This window comes from Salvelinus alpinus, chromosome 6 (assembly GCF_045679555.1).
Source record: "Salvelinus alpinus chromosome 6, SLU_Salpinus.1, whole genome shotgun sequence".
NCBI classification, from domain to species: Eukaryota; Metazoa; Chordata; class Actinopteri; order Salmoniformes; family Salmonidae; genus Salvelinus; species Salvelinus alpinus.
The window spans coordinates 72,156,718-72,181,255 of NC_092091.1; the positions used below are offsets into that span (position 1 = coordinate 72,156,718).

General features: G+C 49.7%; 1 protein-coding gene across 1 annotated transcript in view; it reads right to left on the bottom strand.

Annotated features, from left to right (window-relative positions):
* LOC139579327 (zeta-sarcoglycan) overlaps positions 1 to 24,538 on the bottom strand; it is a 373,687-nt gene that overhangs the window by 110,090 nt on the left and 239,059 nt on the right. The window lies entirely within an intron of this gene.

Below are 24,538 nucleotides of genomic sequence, written 5' to 3' on the forward strand. Positions count from 1 at the left end.
GTTGACTTCCTTAACGCTCCTGTCCTGTTAATTTCCTCAATGCTCCGGTCCTGTTAACATTCCTCAATGCTCCTGTCCTGTTAATTTCCTCAATGCTCCTGTCTTGTTAACATTCCTCAATGATCCTGTCTTGTTAACATTCCTCGATGCTCCTGTCCTGTTAATTTTCTCAATGCTCCTGTGTTGTGTCTTGTGAATAGGGGGCGCTGTTTTCACTTTGGGAAAAAATCGTGCCCAATTTAAACGGCCTCGTACTCTATTCTAGATCGTACAATATGCATATTATTATTACTATTGGATAGAAAACACTCAAGTTTCTAAAACTGTTTGAATTATATCTGTGAGTAAAACAGAACTCATTTGGCAGCCTGTGTCCCCTGGTCTAACCTGCAGCCTGTGTCCCCTGGTCTAACCTGCAGCCTGTGTCCCCTGTTCTAACCTGCAGCCTGTGTCCCCTGTTCTAACCTGCAGCTTGTGGCCTCTGGTCTAACCTGCAGCCTGTGTCCTCTGGTCTGACCTGCAGCCTGTGTCCTCTGGTCTGACCTGCAGCCTGTGTCCCTTGTTCTAACCTGCAGCCTGTGTCCTCTGGTCTGACCTGCAGCCTGTGTCCTCTGGTCTAACCTGCAGCCTGTGTCCCCTGTTCTAACCTGCAGCTTGTGTCCTCTGGTCTAACCTGCAGCCTGTGTCCTCTGGTCTAACCTGCAGCCTGTGTCCCCTGTTCTAACCTGCAGCTTGTGTCCTCTGGTCTAACCTGCAGCCTGTGTCCTCTGGTCTAACCTGCAGCCTGTGTCCCCTGTTCTAACCTGCAGCTTGTGGCCTCTGGTCTAACCTGCAGCCTGTGTCCTCTGGTCTAACCTGCAGCCTGTGTCCTCTGGTCTGACCTGCAGCTTGTGTCCTCTGGTCTGACCTGCAGCCTGTGTCCCCTGGTCTAACCTGCAGCCTGTGTCCCCTGTTCTAACCTGCAGCCTGTGTCCCCTGTTCTAACCTGCAGCTTGTGTCCTCTGGTCTAACCTGCAGCCTGTGTCCTCTGTTCTAACCTGCAGCCTGTGTCCTCTGGTCTAACCTGCAGCCTGTGTCCTCTGGTCTAACCTGCAGCCTGTGTCCTCTGGTCTAACCTGCAGCCTGTGTCCTCTGGTCTAACCTGCAGCCTGTGTCCTCTGGTCTAACCTGCAGCCTGTGTCCCCTGTTCTAACCTGCAGCCTGTGTCCCCTGTTCTAACCTGCAGCCTGTGTCCTCTGGTCTAACCTGCAGCCTGTGTCCTCTGGTCTAACCTGCAGCCTGTGTCCTCTGGTCTAACCTGCAGCCTGTGTCCCCTGTTCTAACCTGCAGCTTGTGTCCTCTGGTCTAACCTGCAGCCTGTGTCCTCTGGTCTAACCTGCAGCCTGTGTCCCTTGTTCTAACCTGCAGCTTGTGTCCTCTGGTCTAACCTGCAGCTTGTGGCCTCTGGTCTAACCTGCAGCCTGTGTCCTCTGGTCTAACCTGCAGCCTGTGTCCCCTGTTCTAACCTGCAGCCTGTGTCCCCTGTTCTAACCTGCAGCCTGTGTCCCCTGTTCTAACCTGCAGCCTGTGTTCTCTGGTCTAACCTGCAGCCTGTGTTCTCTGGAGCCTCTGTCCTCTGCTTGTCCCTCTGTACTGTGCTTACCTGCTCTATCCTCCTGTTGATTTTTCTGGGCAGGAAGTCACGGTATCCTCTGCCCTCTGCCTCCTGGGCTCCACTTCACAGGAGCTGTGACATCGTCAGCGTGAGACAAACAGCCCGATGTGATCGGTATCGATCTACCGCAGGGGGGAGGGAAAGTCGGCCGGTGGATGAGAGGAAAAAGGGAGGGAACGAAACAAACATGAAAGGAAAGGAGATCTGTCAGGGCCCCGGGAGAGGGTGGAGGTGGTGGAAGAGAGGAGAAGGGGATGAGAAGAAAAGAAGAAGGCCTCAGGCGTGAATCGGATGTCCGTATCCCACGCAGGGATATCGTCCCGGCCGTTTGAAACGCCCTTCTTTAATCAACTGCTAATCCGCGGTGGTGTAAAGGTAAACTCCCAACGTTCTTTCAGTGTTAATTAAACCTAACATGTCCTCCCCTGTGATGTCATCCTCAAGGTCGTCAACACTGACAGGGGAATACAGACCGGCATCGTGCTGGATGGCTTTGTACCCTGGCTGAGGGGTCCAGCCAGGCTGAGAGGACCCCTGGGTGCACAGATGCTGGGTATGAGCTAATTCCTATATGATTCCATGATGATTTAAACTGGTGACAGTTCCCTGTTCATTAGCTCAAAAGTGAATAATATTGGTCGCTATACAGCTAGAGTTGGAATAGTAGTCGGTGAATATGTTATTTGGCAGACTGGGTTCATTAATTGTCTTGTAATATAATAATTGTATAATATATTCCATTAAGCAGACTCTTTTATCCTAATTGAGTTACAGTCACGCGTGCACACATTGTACATACAGGTGGTCTCGGGAATCGAACACACTATCCTGGCGTTGCAAGCACCATGGTTAACCAACTGAGCTATAGAAATCTCATCTTTAGAGTGTGTTATGATTCTCTAATTACCTCTTACCCACCTGTTCCATCCCCACACTCTCCCTCGCTCTCGTTCATCCTCATCCCCACACTCTCCCTCGCTCTCGTTCATCCTCATCCCCACACTCTCCCTCGCTCTCGTTCATCCTCATCCCCACACTCTCCCTCGCTCTCGTTCATCCTCATCCCCACACTCTCCCTCGCTCTCGTTCATCCTCATCCCCACACTCTCCCTCGCTCTCGTTCATCCTCATCCCCACACTCTCCCTCGCTCTCGTTCATCCTCATCCCCACACTCTCCCTCGCTCTCGTTCATCCTCATCCCCACACTCTCCCTCGCTCTCGTTCATCCTCATCCCCACACTCTCTCTCGCTCTCGTTCATCCTCATCCCCACACTCTCCCTCGTTCTCGTTCATCCTCATCCCCACACTCTCCCCCCCGCTCTCGTTCATCCTCATCCCCACTCTCCCCCGCTCTCGTTCATCCTCATCCCCACACTCTCCCCCTCGCTCTCGTTCATCCTCATCCCCTGTGGCACAAGGACAATGAGATGCGGTGTTGAAGTCCTAATGGCCATTAGTTTCCAGGTGGTTTGACCCGGCTCTCCGTGGCACCACATCAGCATGGTGATTGGCTGGGATAATTCCCCCTGGGCCTTAATGACTGCTACCAACCATTTATCTTTTAGTCAAAGAGCAAGGCTACAGCTTTAAGAAGACACACACGTAAGGGCTTGTGGAAATACATGTGTAGACGGACAGATGGATGGACAGATGACAATGCACACCAGCATTTATGCACACACACACTCCCCCCTATTGCCTAGTCAGTTTTACCCCTACCTACATGTACATATTACCTCAACTACCTCGTACCCCTGCACATTGACTCGGTACCAGTACTCTTGTCACCCATGTTCTCACGTGAGAGAATAAGTCCAAACAGTGAAGCAGAGAAAACCAGTGTTAGTTCAGTCACCGTGAAGAAACTGTTTAGGAGAGGAGGGAGTGGAGAGAGAAACATCCAAAGGAACAAAAGTTGTATTTTAAATAAATATTTGGATCATTTTCAACATTTTCACATGAAAGTTATCCAGGTTAGGGTCACTTTGCGCATAGACACAGAACACACAAACAAATAGCCTGATCACTTTTACCCCTACCCACATATTACCTCAATTACCCCGTACCCCTGCACATTGACTCTGTACTGGTACCCCTGCACAATGACTCGGTACTGGTACCCCTGCACATTGACTCAGTACTGGTACCCCTGCACAATGACTCGGTACTGGTACCCCTGTACATTGACTCGGTACTGGTACCCCTGCACATTGACTCTGTACTGGTACCCCTGCACATTGACTCAGTACTGGTACCCCTGCACATTGACTCTGTACTGGTACCCCTGCACATTGACTCTGTACTGGTACCCCTGCACATTGACTCTGTACTGGTACCCCTGCACATTGACTCTGTACTGGTACCCCTCTACATTGACTCTGTACTGGTACCCCTGCACATTGACTCTGTACTGGTACCCCTGCACATTGACTCTGTACTGGTACCCCTGCACATTGACTCTGTACTGGTACGCCTGCACATTGACTCTGTACTGGTACGCCTGCACATTGACTCTGTACTGGTACCCCTGCACATTGACTCTGTACTGGTACCCCTGCACATTGACTCTGTACTGGTACGCCTGCACATTGACTCTGTACTGGTACCCCTGCACATTGACTCTGTACTGGTACCCCTGCACATTGACTCTGTACTGGTACCCCTGCACATTGACTCTGTACTGGTACCCCCGCACATTGACTCGGTACTGGTACCCTTTATATAGCCTCGTTATTGTTATTTATTGTGTTACTATTTATTTTCTTCTTACTTCTTAACTCTGTATTGTTGGGAAAGAACTCGTGAGTAAGCATTTCACGGTAAAGTCTACACCTTTTGTATTCGACACGTGACAAATCAAATTTGATTTGACACACACACACACACCACACGCACAGCTGAAACCCAAGCGTGTAACCCATGCTGGGGAATAATCACTTCTCTCTTTGACCAACAGAAAGGAGACAGCGAAAAGACGGACTGGAGTAGCGAGAGCAGCGGGGCCACAACCTTAATCTCCCTCCATAGCAGACAGAGAGACAGAGAAAGACGGACTGGAGTAGCGAGAGCAGCGGGGCCACAACCTTAATCTCCCTCCATAGCAGACAGAGAGACAGAGAAAAGACGGACTGGAGTAGCGAGAGCAGCGGGGCCACAACCTTAATCTCCCTCCATAGCAGACAGAGAGACAGAGAAAAGACGGACTGGAGTAGCGAGAGCAGCGGGGCCACAACCTTAATCTCCCTCCATAGCAGACAGAGAGACAGAGAAAGACAGACTGGAGTAGCGAGAGCAGCGGGGCCACAACCTTAATCTCCCTCCATAGCAGACAGAGAGACAGAGAAAGACAGACTGGAGTAGCGAGAGCAGCGGGGCCACAACCTTAATCTCCCTCCATAGCAGACAGAGAGACAGAGAAAAGACGGACTGGAGTAGCGAGAGCAGCGGGGCCACAACCTTAATCTCCCTCCATAGCAGACAGAGAGACAGAGAAGTACGGACTGGAGTAGCGAGAGCAGCGGGGCCACAACCTTAATCTCCCTCCATAGCAGACAGAGAGACAGAGAAAGACGGACTGGAGTAGCGAGAGCAGCGGGGCCACAACCTTAATCTCCCTCCATAGCAGACAGAGAGACAGAGAAAAGACGGACTGGAGTAGCGAGAGCAGCGGGGCCACAACCTTAATCTCCCTCCATAGCAGACAGAGAGACAGAGAAAGACGGACTGGAGTAGCGAGAGCAGCGGGGCCACAACCTTAATCTCCCTCCATAGCAGACAGAGAGACAGAGAAAGACGGACTGGAGTAGCGAGAGCAGCGGGGCCACAACCTTAATCTCCCTCCATAGCAGACAGAGAGACAGAGAAAGACGGACTGGAGTAGCGAGAGCAGCGGGGCCACAACCTTAATCTCCCTCCATAGCAGACAGAGAGACAGAGAAAGACGGACTGGAGTAGCGAGAGCAGCGGGGCCACAACCTTAATCTCCCTCCATAGCAGACAGAGAGACAGAGAAAGACGGACTGGAGTAGCGAGAGCAGCGGGGCCACAACCTTAATCTCCCTCCATAGCAGACAGAGAGACAGAGAAAAGACGGACTGGAGTAGCGAGAGCAGCGGGGCCACAACCTTAATCTCCCTCCATAGCAGACAGAGAGACAGAGAAAAGACGGACTGGAGTAGCGAGAGCAGCGGGGCCACAACCTTAATCTCCCTCCATAGCAGACAGAGAGACAGAGAAAGACAGACTGGAGTAGCGAGAGCAGCGGGGCCACAACCTTAATCTCCCTCCATAGCAGACAGAGAGACAGAGAAAGACAGACTGGAGTAGCGAGAGCAGCGGGGCCACAACCTTAATCTCCCTCCATAGCAGACAGAGAGACAGAGAAAAGACGGACTGGAGTAGCGAGAGCAGCGGGGCCACAACCTTAATCTCCCTCCATAGCAGACAGAGAGACAGAGAAGTACGGACTGGAGTAGCGAGAGCAGCGGGGCCACAACCTTAATCTCCCTCCATAGCAGACAGAGAGACAGAGAAAGACGGACTGGAGTAGCGAGAGCAGCGGGGCCACAACCTTAATCTCCCTCCATAGCAGACAGAGAGACAGAGAAAAGACGGACTGGAGTAGCGAGAGCAGCGGGGCCACAACCTTAATCTCCCTCCATAGCAGACAGAGAGACAGAGAAAGACGGACTGGAGTAGCGAGAGCAGCGGGGCCACAACCTTAATCTCCCTCCATAGCAGACAGAGAGACAGAGAAAGACGGACTGGAGTAGCGAGAGCAGCGGGGCCACAACCTTAATCTCCCTCCATAGCAGACAGAGAGACAGAGAAAGACGGACTGGAGTAGCGAGAGCAGCGGGGCCACAACCTTAATCTCCCTCCATAGCAGACAGAGAGACAGAGAAAGACGGACTGGAGTAGCGAGAGCAGCGGGGCCACAACCTTAATCTCCCTCCATAGCAGACAGAGAGACAGAGAAAAGACGGAATGGAGTAGCGAGAGCAGCGGGGCCACAACCTTAATCTCCCTCCATAGCAGACAGAGAGACAGAGAAAAGACGGACAGGAGTAGCGAGAGCAGAGGGGCCACAACCTTAATCTCCCTCCATAGCAGACAGAGAGACAGAGAAAGACGGACTGGAGTAGCGAGAGCAGCGGGGCCACAACCTTAGTCTCCCTCCATAGCAGACAGAGAGACAGAGAAAGACGGACTGGAGTAGCGAGAGCAGCGGGGCCACAACCTTAATCTCCCTCCATAGCAGACAGAGAGACAGAGAAAAGACGGACTGGAGTAGCGAGAGCAGAGGGGCCACAACCTTAATCTCCCTCCATAGCAGACAGAGAGACAGAGAAAAGACGGACTGGAGTAGCGAGAGCAGCGGGGCCACAACCTTAATCTCCCTCCATAGCAGACAGAGAGACAGCGAAGAACGGACTGGAGTAGCGAGAGCAGCGGGGCCACAACCTTAATCTCCCTCCATAGCAGACAGAGAGACAGAGAAAGATGGACTGGAGTAGCGAGAGCAGCGGGGCCACAACCTTAATCTCCCTCCATAGCAGACAGAGAGACAGAGAAAAGACGGACTGGAGTAGCGAGAGCAGCGGGGCCACAACCTTAATCTCCCTCCATAGCAGACAGAGAGACAGCGAAGAACGGACTGGAGTAGCGAGAGCAGCGGGGCCACAACCTTAATCTCCCTCCATAGCAGACAGAGAGACAGCGAAAGACGGACTGGAGTAGCGAGAGCAGCGGGGCCACAACCTTAATCTCCCTCCATAGCAGACAGAGAGACAGAGAAAGACGGACTGGAGTAGCGAGAGCAGCGGGGCCACAACCTTAATCTCCCTCCATAGCAGACAGAGAGACAGAGAAAAGACGGACTGGAGTAGCGAGAGCAGCGGGGCCACAACCTTAATCTCCCTCCATAGCAGACAGAGAGACAGAGAAAAGACGGACTGGAGTAGCGAGAGCAGCGGGGCCACAACCTTAATCTCCCTCCATAGCAGACAGAGAGACAGAGAAAGACGGACTGGAGTAGCGAGAGCAGCGGGGCCACAACCTTAATCTCCCTCCATAGCAGACAGAGAGAGAGAAAGACGGACTGGAGTAGCGAGAGCAGCGGGGCCACAACCTTAATCTCCCTCCATAGCAGACAGAGAGACAGAGAAAGACGGACTGGAGTAGCGAGAGCAGCGGGGCCACAACCTTAATCTCCCTCCATAGCAGACAGAGAGACAGAGAAAGACGGACTGGAGTAGCGAGAGCAGCGGGGCCACAACCTTAATCTCCCTCCATAGCAGACAGAGAGACAGAGAAAAGACGGAATGGAGTAGCGAGAGCAGCGGGGCCACAACCTTAATCTCCCTCCATAGCAGACAGAGAGACAGAGAAAAGACGGACAGGAGTAGCGAGAGCAGAGGGGCCACAACCTTAATCTCCCTCCATAGCAGACAGAGAGACAGAGAAAGACGGACTGGAGTAGCGAGAGCAGCGGGGCCACAACCTTAGTCTCCCTCCATAGCAGACAGAGAGACAGAGAAAGACGGACAGGAGTAGCGAGAGCAGAGGGGCCACAACCTTAATCTCCCTCCATAGCAGACAGAGAGACAGAGAAAGACGGACTGGAGTAGCGAGAGCAGCGGGGCCACAACCTTAGTCTCCCTCCATAGCAGACAGAGAGACAGAGAAAGACGGACTGGAGTAGCGAGAGCAGCGGGGCCACAACCTTAATCTCCCTCCATAGCAGACAGAGAGACAGAGAAAAGACGGACTGGAGTAGCGAGAGCAGAGGGGCCACAACCTTAATCTCCCTCCATAGCAGACAGAGAGACAGAGAAAAGACGGACTGGAGTAGCGAGAGCAGCGGGGCCACAACCTTAATCTCCCTCCATAGCAGACAGAGAGACAGCGAAGAACGGACTGGAGTAGCGAGAGCAGCGGGGCCACAACCTTAATCTCCCTCCATAGCAGACAGAGAGACAGAGAAAGATGGACTGGAGTAGCGAGAGCAGCGGGGCCACAACCTTAATCTCCCTCCATAGCAGACAGAGAGACAGAGAAAGACGGACTGGAGTAGCGAGAGCAGCGGGGCCACAACCTTAATCTCCCTCCATAGCAGACAGAGAGACAGAGAAAAGACGGACTGGAGTAGCGAGAGCAGCGGGGCCACAACCTTAATCTCCCTCCATAGCAGACAGAGAGACAGCGAAGAACGGACTGGAGTAGCGAGAGCAGCGGGGCCACAACCTTAATCTCCCTCCATAGCAGACAGAGAGACAGCGAAAGACGGACTGGAGTAGCGAGAGCAGCGGGGCCACAACCTTAATCTCCCTCCATAGCAGACAGAGAGACAGAGAAAGACGGACTGGAGTAGCGAGAGCAGCGGGGCCACAACCTTAATCTCCCTCCATAGCAGACAGAGAGACAGAGAAAGACGGACTGGAGTAGCGAGAGCAGCGGGGCCACAACCTTAATCTCCCTCCATAGCAGACAGAGAGACAGAGAAAAGACGGACTGGAGTAGCGAGAGCAGCGGGGCCACAACCTTAATCTCCCTCCATAGCAGACAGAGAGACAGAGAAAGACGGACTGGAGTAGCGAGAGCAGCGGGGCCACAACCTTAATCTCCCTCCATAGCAGACAGAGAGACAGAGAAAGACGGACTGGAGTAGCGAGAGCAGCGGGGCCACAACCTTAATCTCCCTCCATAGCAGACAGAGAGACAGAGAAAAGACGGACTGGAGTAGCGAGAGCAGCGGGGCCACAACCTTAATCTCCCTCCATAGCAGACAGAGAGACAGCGAAGAACGGACTGGAGTAGCGAGAGCAGCGGGGCCACAACCTTAATCTCCCTCCATAGCAGACAGAGAGACAGCGAAAGACGGACTGGAGTAGCGAGAGCAGCGGGGCCACAACCTTAATCTCCCTCCATAGCAGACAGAGAGACAGAGAAAGACGGACTGGAGTAGCGAGAGCAGCGGGGCCACAACCTTAATCTCCCTCCATAGCAGACAGAGAGACAGAGAAAGACGGACTGGAGTAGCGAGAGCAGCGGGGCCACAACCTTAATCTCCCTCCCTAGCAGACAGAGAGACAGAGAAAAGACGGACTGGAGTAGCGAGAGCAGCGGGGCCACAACCTTAATCTCCCTCCATAGCAGACAGAGAGAAAGAGAAAGAGGGACTGGAGTAGCGAGAGCAGCGGGGCCACAACCTTAATCTCCCTCCATAGCAGACAGAGAGAGAGAAAGACGGACTGGAGTAGCGAGAGCAGCGGGGCCACAACCTTAATCTCTCTCCATAGCAGACAGAGAGACAGAGAAAGACGGACTGGAGTAGCGAGAGCAGCGGGGCCACAACCTTAATCTCCCTCCATAGCAGACAGAGAGACAGAGAAAGACGGACTGGAGTAGCGAGAGCAGCGGGGCCACAACCTTAATCTCCCTCCATAGCAGACAGAGAGACAGAGAAAAGACGGAATGGAGTAGCGAGAGCAGCGGGGCCACAACCTTAATCTCCCTCCATAGCAGACAGAGAGACAGAGAAAAGACGGACAGGAGTAGCGAGAGCAGAGGGGCCACAACCTTAATCTCCCTCCATAGCAGACAGAGAGACAGAGAAAGACGGACTGGAGTAGCGAGAGCAGCGGGGCCACAACCTTAGTCTCCCTCCATAGCAGACAGAGAGACAGAGAAAGACGGACAGGAGTAGCGAGAGCAGAGGGGCCACAACCTTAATCTCCCTCCATAGCAGACAGAGAGACAGAGAAAGACGGACTGGAGTAGCGAGAGCAGCGGGGCCACAACCTTAGTCTCCCTCCATAGCAGACAGAGAGACAGAGAAAGACGGACTGGAGTAGCGAGAGCAGCGGGGCCACAACCTTAATCTCCCTCCATAGCAGACAGAGAGACAGAGAAAAGACGGACTGGAGTAGCGAGAGCAGAGGGGCCACAACCTTAATCTCCCTCCATAGCAGACAGAGAGACAGAGAAAAGACGGACTGGAGTAGCGAGAGCAGCGGGGCCACAACCTTAATCTCCCTCCATAGCAGACAGAGAGACAGCGAAGAACGGACTGGAGTAGCGAGAGCAGCGGGGCCACAACCTTAATCTCCCTCCATAGCAGACAGAGAGACAGAGAAAGATGGACTGGAGTAGCGAGAGCAGCGGGGCCACAACCTTAATCTCCCTCCATAGCAGACAGAGAGACAGAGAAAGACGGACTGGAGTAGCGAGAGCAGCGGGGCCACAACCTTAATCTCCCTCCATAGCAGACAGAGAGACAGAGAAAAGACGGACTGGAGTAGCGAGAGCAGCGGGGCCACAACCTTAATCTCCCTCCATAGCAGACAGAGAGACAGCGAAGAACGGACTGGAGTAGCGAGAGCAGCGGGGCCACAACCTTAATCTCCCTCCATAGCAGACAGAGAGACAGCGAAAGACGGACTGGAGTAGCGAGAGCAGCGGGGCCACAACCTTAATCTCCCTCCATAGCAGACAGAGAGACAGAGAAAGACGGACTGGAGTAGCGAGAGCAGCGGGGCCACAACCTTAATCTCCCTCCATAGCAGACAGAGAGACAGAGAAAGACGGACTGGAGTAGCGAGAGCAGCGGGGCCACAACCTTAATCTCCCTCCATAGCAGACAGAGAGACAGAGAAAAGACGGACTGGAGTAGCGAGAGCAGCGGGGCCACAACCTTAATCTCCCTCCATAGCAGACAGAGAGACAGAGAAAGACGGACTGGAGTAGCGAGAGCAGCGGGGCCACAACCTTAATCTCCCTCCATAGCAGACAGAGAGACAGAGAAAGACGGACTGGAGTAGCGAGAGCAGCGGGGCCACAACCTTAATCTCCCTCCATAGCAGACAGAGAGACAGAGAAAGACGGACTGGAGTAGCGAGAGCAGCGGGGCCACAACCTTAATCTCCCTCCATAGCAGACAGAGAGACAGAGAAAGACGGACTGGAGTAGCGAGAGCAGCGGGGCCACAACCTTAATCTCCCTCCATAGCAGACAGAGAGACAGAGAAAAGACGGAATGGAGTAGCGAGAGCAGCGGGGCCACAACCTTAATCTCCCTCCATAGCAGACAGAGAGACAGAGAAAAGACGGACAGGAGTAGCGAGAGCAGAGGGGCCACAACCTTAATCTCCCTCCATAGCAGACAGAGAGACAGAGAAAGACGGACTGGAGTAGCGAGAGCAGCGGGGCCACAACCTTAGTCTCCCTCCATAGCAGACAGAGAGACAGAGAAAGACGGACTGGAGTAGCGAGAGCAGCGGGGCCACAACCTTAATCTCCCTCCATAGCAGACAGAGAGACAGAGAAAAGACGGACTGGAGTAGCGAGAGCAGAGGGGCCACAACCTTAATCTCCCTCCATAGCAGACAGAGAGACAGAGAAAAGACGGACTGGAGTAGCGAGAGCAGCGGGGCCACAACCTTAATCTCCCTCCATAGCAGACAGAGAGACAGCGAAGAACGGACTGGAGTAGCGAGAGCAGCGGGGCCACAACCTTAATCTCCCTCCATAACAGACAGAGAGACAGAGAAAGATGGACTGGAGTAGCGAGAGCAGCGGGGCCACAACCTTAATCTCCCTCCATAGCAGACAGAGAGACAGAGAAAGACGGACTGGAGTAGCGAGAGCAGCGGGGCCACAACCTTAATCTCCCTCCATAGCAGACAGAGAGACAGAGAAAAGACGGACTGGAGTAGCGAGAGCAGCGGGGCCACAACCTTAATCTCCCTCCATAGCAGACAGAGAGACAGCGAAGAACGGACTGGAGTAGCGAGAGCAGCGGGGCCACAACCTTAATCTCCCTCCATAGCAGACAGAGAGACAGAGAAAGACGGACTGGAGTAGCGAGAGCAGCGGGGCCACAACCTTAATCTCCCTCCATAGCAGACAGAGAGACAGAGAAAGACGGACTGGAGTAGCGAGAGCAGCGGGGCCACAACCTTAATCTCCCTCCATAGCAGACAGAGAGACAGAGAAAGACGGGGTTGTGATCTTCAGTGGGGGAGGGCTGGGGGACCTGAGCTCACTTAGCGGAAAGGAAATGAGAAAGCATTCTGCTGTGAAGCCCAGGCCACAGGCTTTGTTACACACTGTGGGGGTCAGCGGGGTTCACATAGAAGGTCAAATGAAGGTCAAGGGCCATCTGGCTTTCTCTGTACGTTCCGAGAAAGGCTTGCCGACAGCGTATCTTTCTGAGAAATATTTCATGCTGAAAGGATGGATATGACTTTTTCCTCTTCTTCATCATCTCCTGCTACTGTCTCCCTCTCTCACTAGCATCGTCATCATCTCCTGCTACTGTCTCCCTCTCTCACTAGCATCGTCATCATCTCCTGCTACTGTCTCCCTCTCTCACTAGCATCTTCATCATCTCCTGCTACTGTCTCCCTCTCTCACTAGCATCGTCATCATCTCCTGCTACTGTCTCCCTCTCTCACTAGCATCGTCATCATCTCCTGCTACTGTCTCCCTCTCTCACTAGCATCGTCATCATCTCCTGCTACTGTCTCCCTCTCTCACTAGCATCGTCATCATCTCCTGCTACTGTCTCCCTCTCTCACTAGCATCGTCATCATCTCCTGCTACTGTCTCCCTCTCTCACTAGCATCGTCATCATCTCCTGCTACTGTCTCCCTCTCTCACTAGCATCGTCATCATCTCCTGCTACTGTCTCCCTCTCTCACTAGCATCGTCATCATCTCCTGCTACTGTCTCCCTCTCTCACTAGCATCGTCATCATCTCCTGGTACTGTCTCCCTCTCTCACTAGCATCGTCATCATCTCCTGCTACTGTCTCCCTCTCTCACTAGCATCGTCATCATCTCCTGCTACTGTCTCCCTCTCTCACTAGCATCTTCATCATCTCCTGCTACTGTCTCCCTCTCTCACTAGCATCTTCATCATCTCCTGCTACTGTCTCCCTCTCTCACTAGCATCGTCATCATCTCCTGCTACTGTCTCCCTCTCTCACTAGCATCGTCATCATCTCCTGCTACTTTCTCCCTCTCTCACTAGCATCGTCATTCTTGCAGAGAAAAAACGTTTAGATAAATCACACTTTCTCTCAGAAACACACTCACACACACGCACAAGCACGCACGCACTAGGGTTTAAGAGCGGGAACCGCTATTTCCCGGCCAAACCCATTATCGTTTCCGGGGATAAATAATGGAGAGGAACTGGTAAATTATATACAATGTCTAAATAGATATATATATATATAGAGAGAGAGGTAGTTTCACTTGCTTTGGCAATGTAAACATATGTTTCCCATGCCAATAAAGCCCTTTGAATTTAATTGAGAGAGAGAGAGAAGGGGGGGAGAAGAGAGAGAGAGATGGTGAGAGAGGAGAGAAAGAGAGAGAGAGGGGTAGTTTCACTTGATTTGGCAATGTAAACATATGTTTCCCATGCCAATAACGCCCTTTGAATTTAATTGAGAGAGAGAGAGAGAGCGAGAGAGAGGTAGTTTCACTTGCTTTGGCAATGTAAACATATGTTTCCCATGCCAATAAAGCCCTTTGAATTTAATTGAGAGAGAGAGAGAAGGGGGAGAAGAGAGAGAGATGGTGAGAGGGAAGAGAGAGAGAGAGGGAGCGAGAGAGAGAGAGGAGAGAGGGAGAGAGAGAGAGAGAGAGAGGGAGCGAGAGAGAGAGAGGGAGCGAAAGATAGAGAGAGAGGGAGCAAGAGAGAGAGGGAGCGAGAGAGAGAGGAAGCGAGAGAGAAGAAGCGAGAGAGAGACGTAGAGGGAGAGCGAGCGAGAGAGAGGCACAGGGAGTGAAGAATGGCCAGTAGTGTCCAGACAGACAGAGCGTGGCAGGATGGAAGGAAGGAAGGAGGGAGGGAGGCTGTTAGATTATCTCTCTCTGTGCAGACCTCCCTCTGCTCTGATTAAGATCAGACACGTCAGCACTCTGGACCTGATGGATCCCCAACATTAACCCACCCTCCCTCTGCTCTGTGTGTGTGTGTGTGTGTGTGTGTGTGTGTGTGTGTGTGTGTGTGTGTGTGTGTGTGTGTGTGTGTGTGTGTGTGTGTGTGTGTGTGTGTGTGTGTGTGTGTGTGTGTGTGTGTGTGTGTGTGTGTGTGTGTGTGTGTGTGTGTGTGTGTGTGTGTGTCTGTGTGTCTGTGTGCGTGCGAGCATTTAATGGTGTGCCCTCAATTACCTGAGGGGGTATTGGTGTGAGCATGAGAACGTGTGTGTGTGTGTGTGTGTGTGTGTGTGTGTGTGTGTGTGTGTGTGTGTGTGTTTCTCAAGCCGGGCCTCCTCCATTACCTCAGGTCAGAACAAAGACCCAGGCGTGGCTAGGGGGGGGATCAGTGATGGAGTTCAGCGGATAAGCAGTGTGTGTGTGTGTGTGTGTGTAACAGTGGACTCAGGTGCTAGCCTCTCGTAATGACTAGAGCTGAGCACACAGGTTTGTAGAAGAGCACCGTACAGCATATTCTGGCCCCAGGGCACAGCTGGGAGATATAGGATAGTATAGGACATACACACATTGGCATGCGCACAAACGCACACCAACGCACACACACGCACAAATAAACGCATAACATTATTTCACTCATACCAAATTGTTATATAAGAAATGCCTTCCCACACACTGCAGACACACACACACACTCTCTCTCTCTCGTTTCTTTTCTAAGGATGCACCAAAACAAAAGCACCCTGCCTCTGTCTCTTAACCCCTAATAATAACAGCGGCCATATTGTCCAACACCTGCCTCACCATCTCTTAACCTGATGAGGACCAGGGGGTGCTATTTTCACTTTGGGGGAAAATCGTATACAATTTAAACGGCCTCGTAATCAATTCTTGCTCGTACAATATGCATATTATTATTACTATTGGATAGAAAACAGTCTCTAGTTTCTAAAACCGTTTGAATTATTTCTCTAAGTGAAACAGAACTCTTTTTACAGACCATTTCCTATCCGGAAGTGAGATTTCCAAAAGCGAAGTCTCTCTTCAAGACCTTGTCTATAAAAGGGCATGTCACTTATGACTGTAGAAACACGTCATACGCCTTCCCCTGGGTGTCATGCGGAAGTGAGAGCAGAAATGACTTGATTATCTCGTCCTGGGATTGAACACAACCTCTTGGAGTGACAGGAGCGCCATTTGTTTTTTTTCCTGGGCGCGAAGTTGGACCTGGGCTCGGCTCCTGGAAAGCCCTCGTTAAAGGTGAATACGTTCTCCAGCTTCGATTTTATTTGATACATGTCACAATATCATCCTAAAGTATGTTTTTTCAATATAGTTTAATTATATTATTGAAATTTATTCTGGACTTTAGAGGTGATGCGTCGCAAGAATTGGTTCAAGAATGAGAGGTTAGCACCGCACTGCCAGTGTGCTTGCTAATTCAAGAGGGAAATCGTTCGTTCTGGATCCAAATAAAGTCGGTTCTGAACAAAGGACCCCTTGGAGAACATTCTGATGGAAGATCAACAAAGATAAGGACCCAATTTGGGATGCTTTTTCATATATCTGTCGAACTGTGCTATCGCTACCATTTGACTAGAATCAATGCTGCTGTGTGTTAGCTATTGTAGTAAGCTAATATAACGATATATTGTGTTTTCGCTGTAAAACACTTCAAAAATCGGAAATATTGGCTATATTCACAAGATATTTGTCTTTCATTAGCTATCCACCATATATTTGTCTGAAATGTTTTATGATGAGTAATTAGGTAGTTGACGTTGGTGTCTGTATTTTCTCTGGCTACTCCCGTGTGATTTCTGACTGTAGCTATGATGGTGGCTATGTTGGTAGCAGTAATGTAAAACTGATTTATAGCTAAAATATGCACATTTTTCGAACAAAACATAGATTTATTGTATAACATGTTATAAGACTGTCATCTGATTAAGTTGTTTCTTGGTTTCTTTGGTTTGTTCTAGGTTAGTTTGGTTGATTTTGATTTTGCTACCTGTGCTGTGAAAAATGTCTGTGCTTTTTTCTATTTGTTGGTGAGCTAACATAAATATATATTGTGTTTTCCCTGTAAAACATTTAAAAAATCGGACATGTTGGCTGGATTCACAAGATCTGTATCTTTCATTAGCTGTATTGGACTTGTTAATGTGTGAAAGTTAAATATTTCTAAAAAAATATTTTTTGAATTTCGCGCTCTGCCTTTTCAGTGGAATGTGGGAGGAGTTCCGCTAGCGGAACGGGGGAGCCTCCGCTTCTCATCCCTCCTTCCCTCCATCCCCATGGCCAAACACGGCCGTCCCCAGTCTCTCTAATCTATCATCAACCCCCCCCCCCCCATCTGGATCTGAGCAGCGGCACTGGGCTTGGCTTGTCAGCCTGTTTATTTTTGTCTACAATGGAGAATGATCGTGTTTGTCCCAGCGTACTGTCTGACAGACAAGAGGGAATGTAAGAGGAGGATGGTCAGCTGAGACAGGATGGTCAGCTGAGACAGGATGGTCAGCTGAGACAGGATGGTCAGCTGAGACAGGATGGTCAGCTGAGACAGGATGGTTAGCTGAGACAGGATGGTCAGCTGAGACAGGATGGTTAGCTGAGACAGGATGGTTAGCTGAGACAGGATGGTCAGCTGAGACAGGATGGTCAGCTGAGACAGGATGGTTAGCTGAGACAGGATGGTCAGCTGAGACAGGATGGTCAGCTGAGACAGGATGGTCAGCTGAGACAGGATGGTTAGCTGAGACAGGATGGTTAGCTGAGACAGGATGGTTAGCTGAGACAGGATGGTCAGCTGAGATAGGATGGTTAGCTGAGACAGGATGGTTAGCTGAGACAGGATGGTTAGCTGAGACAGGATGGTTAGCTGAGACAGGATGGTCAGCTGAGACAGGATGGTCAGCTGAGACAGGATGGTCAGCTGAGACAGGATGGTCAGCTGAGACAGGATGGTTAGCTGAGACAGGATGGTCAGCTGAGACAGGATGGTTAGCTGAGACAGGATCGTTAGCTGAGACAGGATGGTCAGCTGAGACAGGATGTGCAACGGAATGATGACCATGTTCTGAGATCGTGGTCTGCGGCATCGCAGTCTCAAGAGACTAATCAAATCAAATGTTATATGTCACATGCTTAGTAAACAACAGGTGTAGACTAACAGTGAAATGCTTACTTACGGGTTCTTTTCCCACAATGCAGTTAAAGATCAAAAATAAAACATAGAAATAGTATAAATGGAGTCTTCTTATAAATACCATATATTTCTTGTGCCTTGGGGGTTAGACGTTAACACAGCGTCTGTTGTGGCTGTAAAGTACAGTCCATGAACAGGAAGGAGATATGACCAGGAACAACACAGAGCCAATCTAGTCCGGTCATGATGTCAGGAGAACCAACGGGTAACTCCATGCACTATCCCGATGTCTTTGTTTCTCCTCATCCTCATACACTTAGAAAGTCACCTCACATCCTTCCCCCGACTAGGAAATGAAGACAATTGATTGGTGACAACATTGCCATGCCAACGGCGTAACACGTGGAAATGTAATCCCTGCGTGAAACCCCCAAAGGACCCTGCAGGATTTGCATTCCCCAAATTGAAGTCCGACCTCCCCATTTACAGCCAAGCTGTCACTTCAAACAACAAAAGTAAAATATTATTTTTTGTTGTTGCCTTTTTGTCATTTATCAAGTGTTTAATTGAAATCTTCCTTTGATAGCCTTTCGGGTGACATTGAAACTCAATAAATAATTATGAAGCAATCATAACAACACATAGCCTATTCATCATATCGCTAATAAGTACCGAAAATAGGCAATTAACATTTTGATGAACACTGACTTTTTTGTACCACGTCATCTGCAACCAGCTTTAATAATATAACTCTATTTCAGATCTCATTATTATTCTCATGGTGCTAGTCTATGGAGTCTTCACTGACATGGTGTTAGTCTATGGAGTCTTCACTGACATGGTGTTAGTCTATGGAGTCTTCACTGATGTGGTGTTAGTCTATGGAGTCTTCACTGACATGGTGTTAGTTAATGGAGTCTTCACTGGCATGGTGTTAGTCTATGGAGTCTTCACTGGCATGGTGTTAGTCTATGGAGTCTTCACTGACGTGGTGTTAGTCTATGGAGTCTTCACTGACATGGTGTTAGTCTATGGAGTCTTCACTGACATGGTGTTAGTCTATGGAGTCTTCACTGACATGGTGTTAGTCTATGGAGTCTTCACTGGCATGGTGTTAGTCTATGGAGTCTTCACTGATGTGGTGTTAGTCTATGGAGTCTTCACTGACATGGTGTTAGTCTATGGAGTCTTCACTGCCATGGTGTTAGTCTATGGAGTCTTCACTGCCATGGTGTTAGTCTATGGAGTCTTCACTGGCATGGTGTTAGTCTATGGAGTCTTCACTGACATGGTGCTAGTCTATGGAGTCTTCACTGGCATGGTGTTAGTCTATGGAGTCTTCACTGACATGGTGTTAGTCTATGGCGTCTTCACTGCCATGGTGTTAGTCTATGGAGTCTTCACTGCCATGGTGTTAGTCTATGGAGTCTTCACTGACATGGTGTTAGTCTATGGAGTCTTCACTGACATGGTGTTAGTCTATGGAGTCTTCACTGACATGGTGTTAGTCTATGGAGTCTTCACTGACATGGTGTTAGTCTATGGAGTCTTCACTGACATGGTGTTAGTCTATGGAGTCTTCACTGGCATGGTGTTAGTCTATGGAGTCTTCACTGACATGGTGTTAGTCCATGGAGTATTCACTGCCATGGTGTTAGTCTATGGAGTCTTCACTGACATGGTGTTAGTCTATGGAGTCTTCACTGACATGGTGTTAGTCTATGGAGTCTTCACTGACATGGTGTTAGTCTATGGAGTCTTCACTGGCATGGTGTTAGTCTATGGAGTCTTCACTGACATGGTGCTAGTCTATGGAGTCTTCACTGACATGGTGTTAGTCTATGGAGTCTTCACTGACATGGTGTTAGTCCATGGAGTCTTCACTAACATGGTGTTAGTCTATGGAGTCTTCACTGACATGGTGTTAGTCTATGGAGTCTTCACTGATGTGGTGTTAGTCTATGGACTCTTCACTGACGTGGTGTTAGTCTATGGAGTCTTCACTGACATGGTGTTAGTCTATGGAGTCTTCACTAACATGGTGTTAGTCTATGGAGTCTTCACTGACATGGTGTTAGTCTATGGAGTCTTCACTGGCATGGTGTTAGTCTATGGAGTCTTCACTGACATGGTGTTAGTCTATGGAGTCTTCACTGACATGGTGTTAGTCTATGGAGTCTTCACTGGCATGGTGTTAGTCTATGGAGTCTTCACTGACATGGTGTTAGTCTATGGAGTCTTCACTGACATGGTGTTAGTCTATGGAGTCTTCACTGGCATTGTGTTAGTCTATGGAGTCTTCACTGACATGGTGTTAGTCTATGGAGTCTTCACTGACATGGTGTTAGTCTATGGAGTCTTCACTGGCATTGTGTTAGTCTATGGAGTCTTCACTGACATGGTGTTAGTCTATGGAGTCTTCACTGACATGGTGTTAGTCTATGGAGTCTTCACTGGCATTGTGTTAGTCTATGGAGTCTTCACTGACATGGTGTTAGTCTATGGAGTCTTCACTGACATGGTGTTAGTCTATGGAGTCTTCACTGGCATTGTGTTAGTCTATGGAGTCTTCACTGACATGGTGTTAGTCTATGGAGTCTTCACTGACATGGTGTTAGTCTATGGAGTCTTCACTGACATGTTGTTAGTCTATGGAGTCTTCACTGACATGGTGTTAGTCTATGGAGTCTTCACTGACATGGTGTTAGTCTATGGAGTCTTCACTGGCATTGTGTTAGTCTATGGAGTCTTCACTGGCATGGTGTTAGTCTATGGAGTCTTCACTGACATGGTGTTAGTCCATGGAGTCTTCACTAACATGGTGTTAGTCTATGGAGTCTTCACTGACATGGTGTTAGTCTATGGAGTCTTCACTGATGTGGTGTTAGTCTATGGACTCTTCACTGACGTGGTGTTAGTCTATGGAGTCTTCACTGACATGGTGTTAGTCCATGGAGTCTTCACTAACATGGTGTTAGTCTATGGAGTCTTCACTGACATGGTGTTAGTCTATGGAGTCTTCACTGACATGGTGTTAGTCTATGGGGTCTTCACTGGCATGGTGTTAGTCTATGGAGTCTTCACTGACATGGTGTTAGTCTATGGAGTCTTCACTGACATGGTGTTAGTCTATGGAGTCTTCACTGACATGGTGTTAGTCTATGGAGTCTTCACTGACATGGTGTTAGTCTATGGAGTCTTCACTGACATGGTGTTAGTCTATGGAGTCTTCACTGACATGGTGTTAGTCTATGGAGTCTTCACTGGCATGGTGTTAGTCTATGGAGTCTTCACTGACATGGTGTTAGTCTATGGAGTCTTCACTGACATGGTGTTAGTCTATGGAGTCTTCACTGGCATGGTGTTAGTCTATGGAGTCTTCACTGACATGGTGTTAGTCTATGGAGTCTTCACTGGCATGGTGTTAGTCTATGGAGTCTTCACTGACATGGTGTTAGTCTATGGAGTCTTCACTGGCATGGTGTTAGTCTATGGAGTCTTCACTGACATGGTGTTAGTCTATGGAGTCTTCACTGGCATGGTGTTAGTCTATGGAGTCTTCACTGACATGGTGTTAGTCTATGGAGTCTTCACTGGCATGGTGTTAGTCTATGGAGTCTTCACTGACATGGTGTTAGTCTATGGAGTCTTCACTGACATGGTGTTAGTCTATGGAGTCTTCACTGACATGGTGTTAGTCTATGGAGTCTTCACTGACATGGTGTTAGTCTATGGAGTCTTCACTGACATGGTGTTAGTCTATGGAGTCTTCACTGACATGGTGTTAGTCTATGGAGTCTTCACTGGCATGGTGTTAGTCTATGGAGTCTTCACTGACATGGTGTTAGTCTATGGAGTCTTCACTGACATGGTGTTAGTCTATGGAGTCTTCACTGGCATTGTGTTAGTCTATGGAGTCTTCACTGGTGTGGTGTTAGTCTATGGAGTCTTCACTGACGTGGTGTTGTGTTGAAGTGAATGTCATTGATACTCCCCCGTCTCTTTGGCAGATTCACATATCGTTGTTTAATGTTCATTTGATCTGACAATCAAATTTTCTCCGAGTTACAGATTACGAGTTCGATGACCAGATTGCGTGTAGAATAGTGTAGAATACAATAGAAAGAATAGCTACGAATAGAAAGTAGAATGTTATAGAATAACATAGAATAGAACAGAAATTGTAAGTGGAATTTGATTGCTGGCATACTTCCATCGTCAAATCACAGTCCAACACATAAACCCCGGCCACTCCAGCCCATGTCAACCAAGGATAACCCATCCAAAATAGATGTGACTTATGTCCACTGTGGCTCGGGGATGTCATGCATCCATGTTTAATGTCTCGCCGACACGCCAAAGAATCGTCTCCTGACTCGTCGAGGGGGTCCTAAACTAGTGTGATGTCACCATCAAAGAGTTGGCTTTGAAGAATCACCCGCCGCGTTTAGTGTGCAGCACGGCCAAATCCACAAGCGCCACAAAACAGTGTTCTGAAATCCACACAGAAACCGTGTCTGAACAGCTTTGATCTATGTGGATCGACGTCAAATGATGTCTCACTGGGGATTCACATAGAGCAGACTGTGTGTTGCTGCCACCCTATAGCATGTAGATAGCTGGAGGAATAACACATCAGTAATAGCAGCAGCAATAGTACGGTTCAAAAGAGATGCTTGCTTATTCTGTCATCCAGGCCGGTTACTGCTTCACTAAGACTACTGATATCAAAAACCCTGTGGCAAGCTGCAGCTTCAGAGCACCATTGTCAGTCACCCCCCCCCCCCCCCCCCCCTCCCCTCCCCAGGTAATGAAGAGGTGAGCCTATATCTGTCCGAGGGGGATCCGTCTTTTATGTGTTTTCTGCTGCTCGCCTATTGATCTGTTTGTTGGAAGCAACAGTCTGGTTTCAGCTGGGTCAAAGCAGGAAATAAAACACACAGCCGAGGCATGTTGCAGCAGTATGGACCCCTCCTCTGCCTGGCCGCCTGCCTTTCTCACAGAGGATACAGTAACAAGGAGAGGAACCATAAACAGACGGGGAAAGACAAAAGAAGAAAAGTTAAGGAGAGGAGGAGGAGATGTGCAGACAAGGGGAAAGGTGACTTGTACAGGAAAATAGACCTGGGAGAGAGAGCGAGCGAGCGAGCGAGAAAGAGCGAGAGAGGGAATTCATTATGTTAATATTGTAAATTAATCACTTCATTCCCAAAGTATGCTTTGGCAATATCTACATTGTTTTGTCATGCCTAAAAAGCTATTTGAATTTAATTGAGAAAGAGAGAGTGAGGCAGAAGAAATGAAAAACAGTACTGAAAAACAGTACTAGTGCTAGGTATGTGGTTATCGAGCTCTCTCTCTCTCTGTCTCTGTCTCTCTGTCTCTCTGTCTCTCTGTCTCTCTGTCTCTCTGTCTCTCTGTCTGTCTCTCTGTCTGTCTCTCTGTCTGTCTCTCTGTCTGTCTGTCTGTCTCTCTGTCTGTCTCTCTGTCTGTCTCTCTGTCTCTCTTGTCTGTCAGTCTGTCTCTCTGTCTGTCCGTCTCTCTCTCTGTCTGTCCGTCTCTCTCTGTCTGTCCGTCTCTCTCTCTGTCTGTCCGTCTCTCTCTCTGTCTGTCCGTCTCTCGCTCTGTCTGTCCGTCTCTCGCTCTGTCTGTCGCTCTGTCTCTCTCGCTCTGTCTGTCGCTCTGTCTCTGTCGCTCTGTCTGTCGCTCTGTCTCTCTCGCTCTGTCTGTCGCTCTGTCTGTCGCTCTGTCTGTCGCTCTGTCTGTCGCTCTGTCTCTGTCGCTCTGTCTCTGTCGCTCTGTCTCTGTCGCTCTGTCTCTGTCGCTCTGTCTGTCGCTCTGTCTGTCTCGCTCTCTGTCTCGCTCTCTGTCTCTGTCTCTCTGTCTCCGTGTCTCTCTGTCTCCGTGTCTCTCTGTCTCTGTGTCTCTGTGTCTCTGTGTCTCTCTGTGTCTCTCTATCTCTGTGTCTCTCTGTCGCTCTCTCTCTCTGTCGCTCTCTCTCTCTGTCGCTCTCTCTCTCTCTCTGTCGCTCTCTCTCTCTCTGTCGCTCTCTCTCTCTGTCGCTCTCTCTCTCTGTCGCTCTCTCTCTCTGTCGATCTCTCTCTGTCGCGGTGTACAGGGGGGAACGCGGCCCATTAGTCAGCGCACGTTGACATTTATCACTTTGAGGGATTTCACTAATATCTGGAGGATATTGGGAGCCATGGTGGGAATAACACCTCAGAAAACGCATCTGCAGAATTGGATTTGGGACCAGGAATGCCGGCGGCCTATGGGAATGGCTGGGGGCCTCGCGAAAAACCCGCACCTCTCTCTCTCACACACGCTCCAACAAACACACTCACTCTCGCCCTTTTATTTGGTAGAAACTAAACCCCTTCCGGCGTATTTTAGGTTATTTTGAAGTCGCCGGGTAGATTTGATTGCAGGAAGCCATTATGAAAACAGAAGGGGTAGAAAATCAGCAATTGGCAGGCGGGGTCACCTCATCCAAACTGATTTGCATATATATTATTATGGGCGGTCCCAGGGGCCCCGGGGCATGCTGGGTATATTACAGACTAGGCCGCCCCCCTGACCACCCCGTGCCAAATTGAGTTGAAAAGACAAATAGATGAAAAACAAGTAAATAGATCCGCAACTTTTGACAGGTTTGTTTATCTGTCAGAGGCAGAGCATTGGATGGAAATATTCATGGTAATGGTTGTATCTCAAAGGGCATATAGTGCACTACGTTTACCATAGAGCTCTGGTCAAAAATAATACACAAATAGGGTGCCATTTTGGGC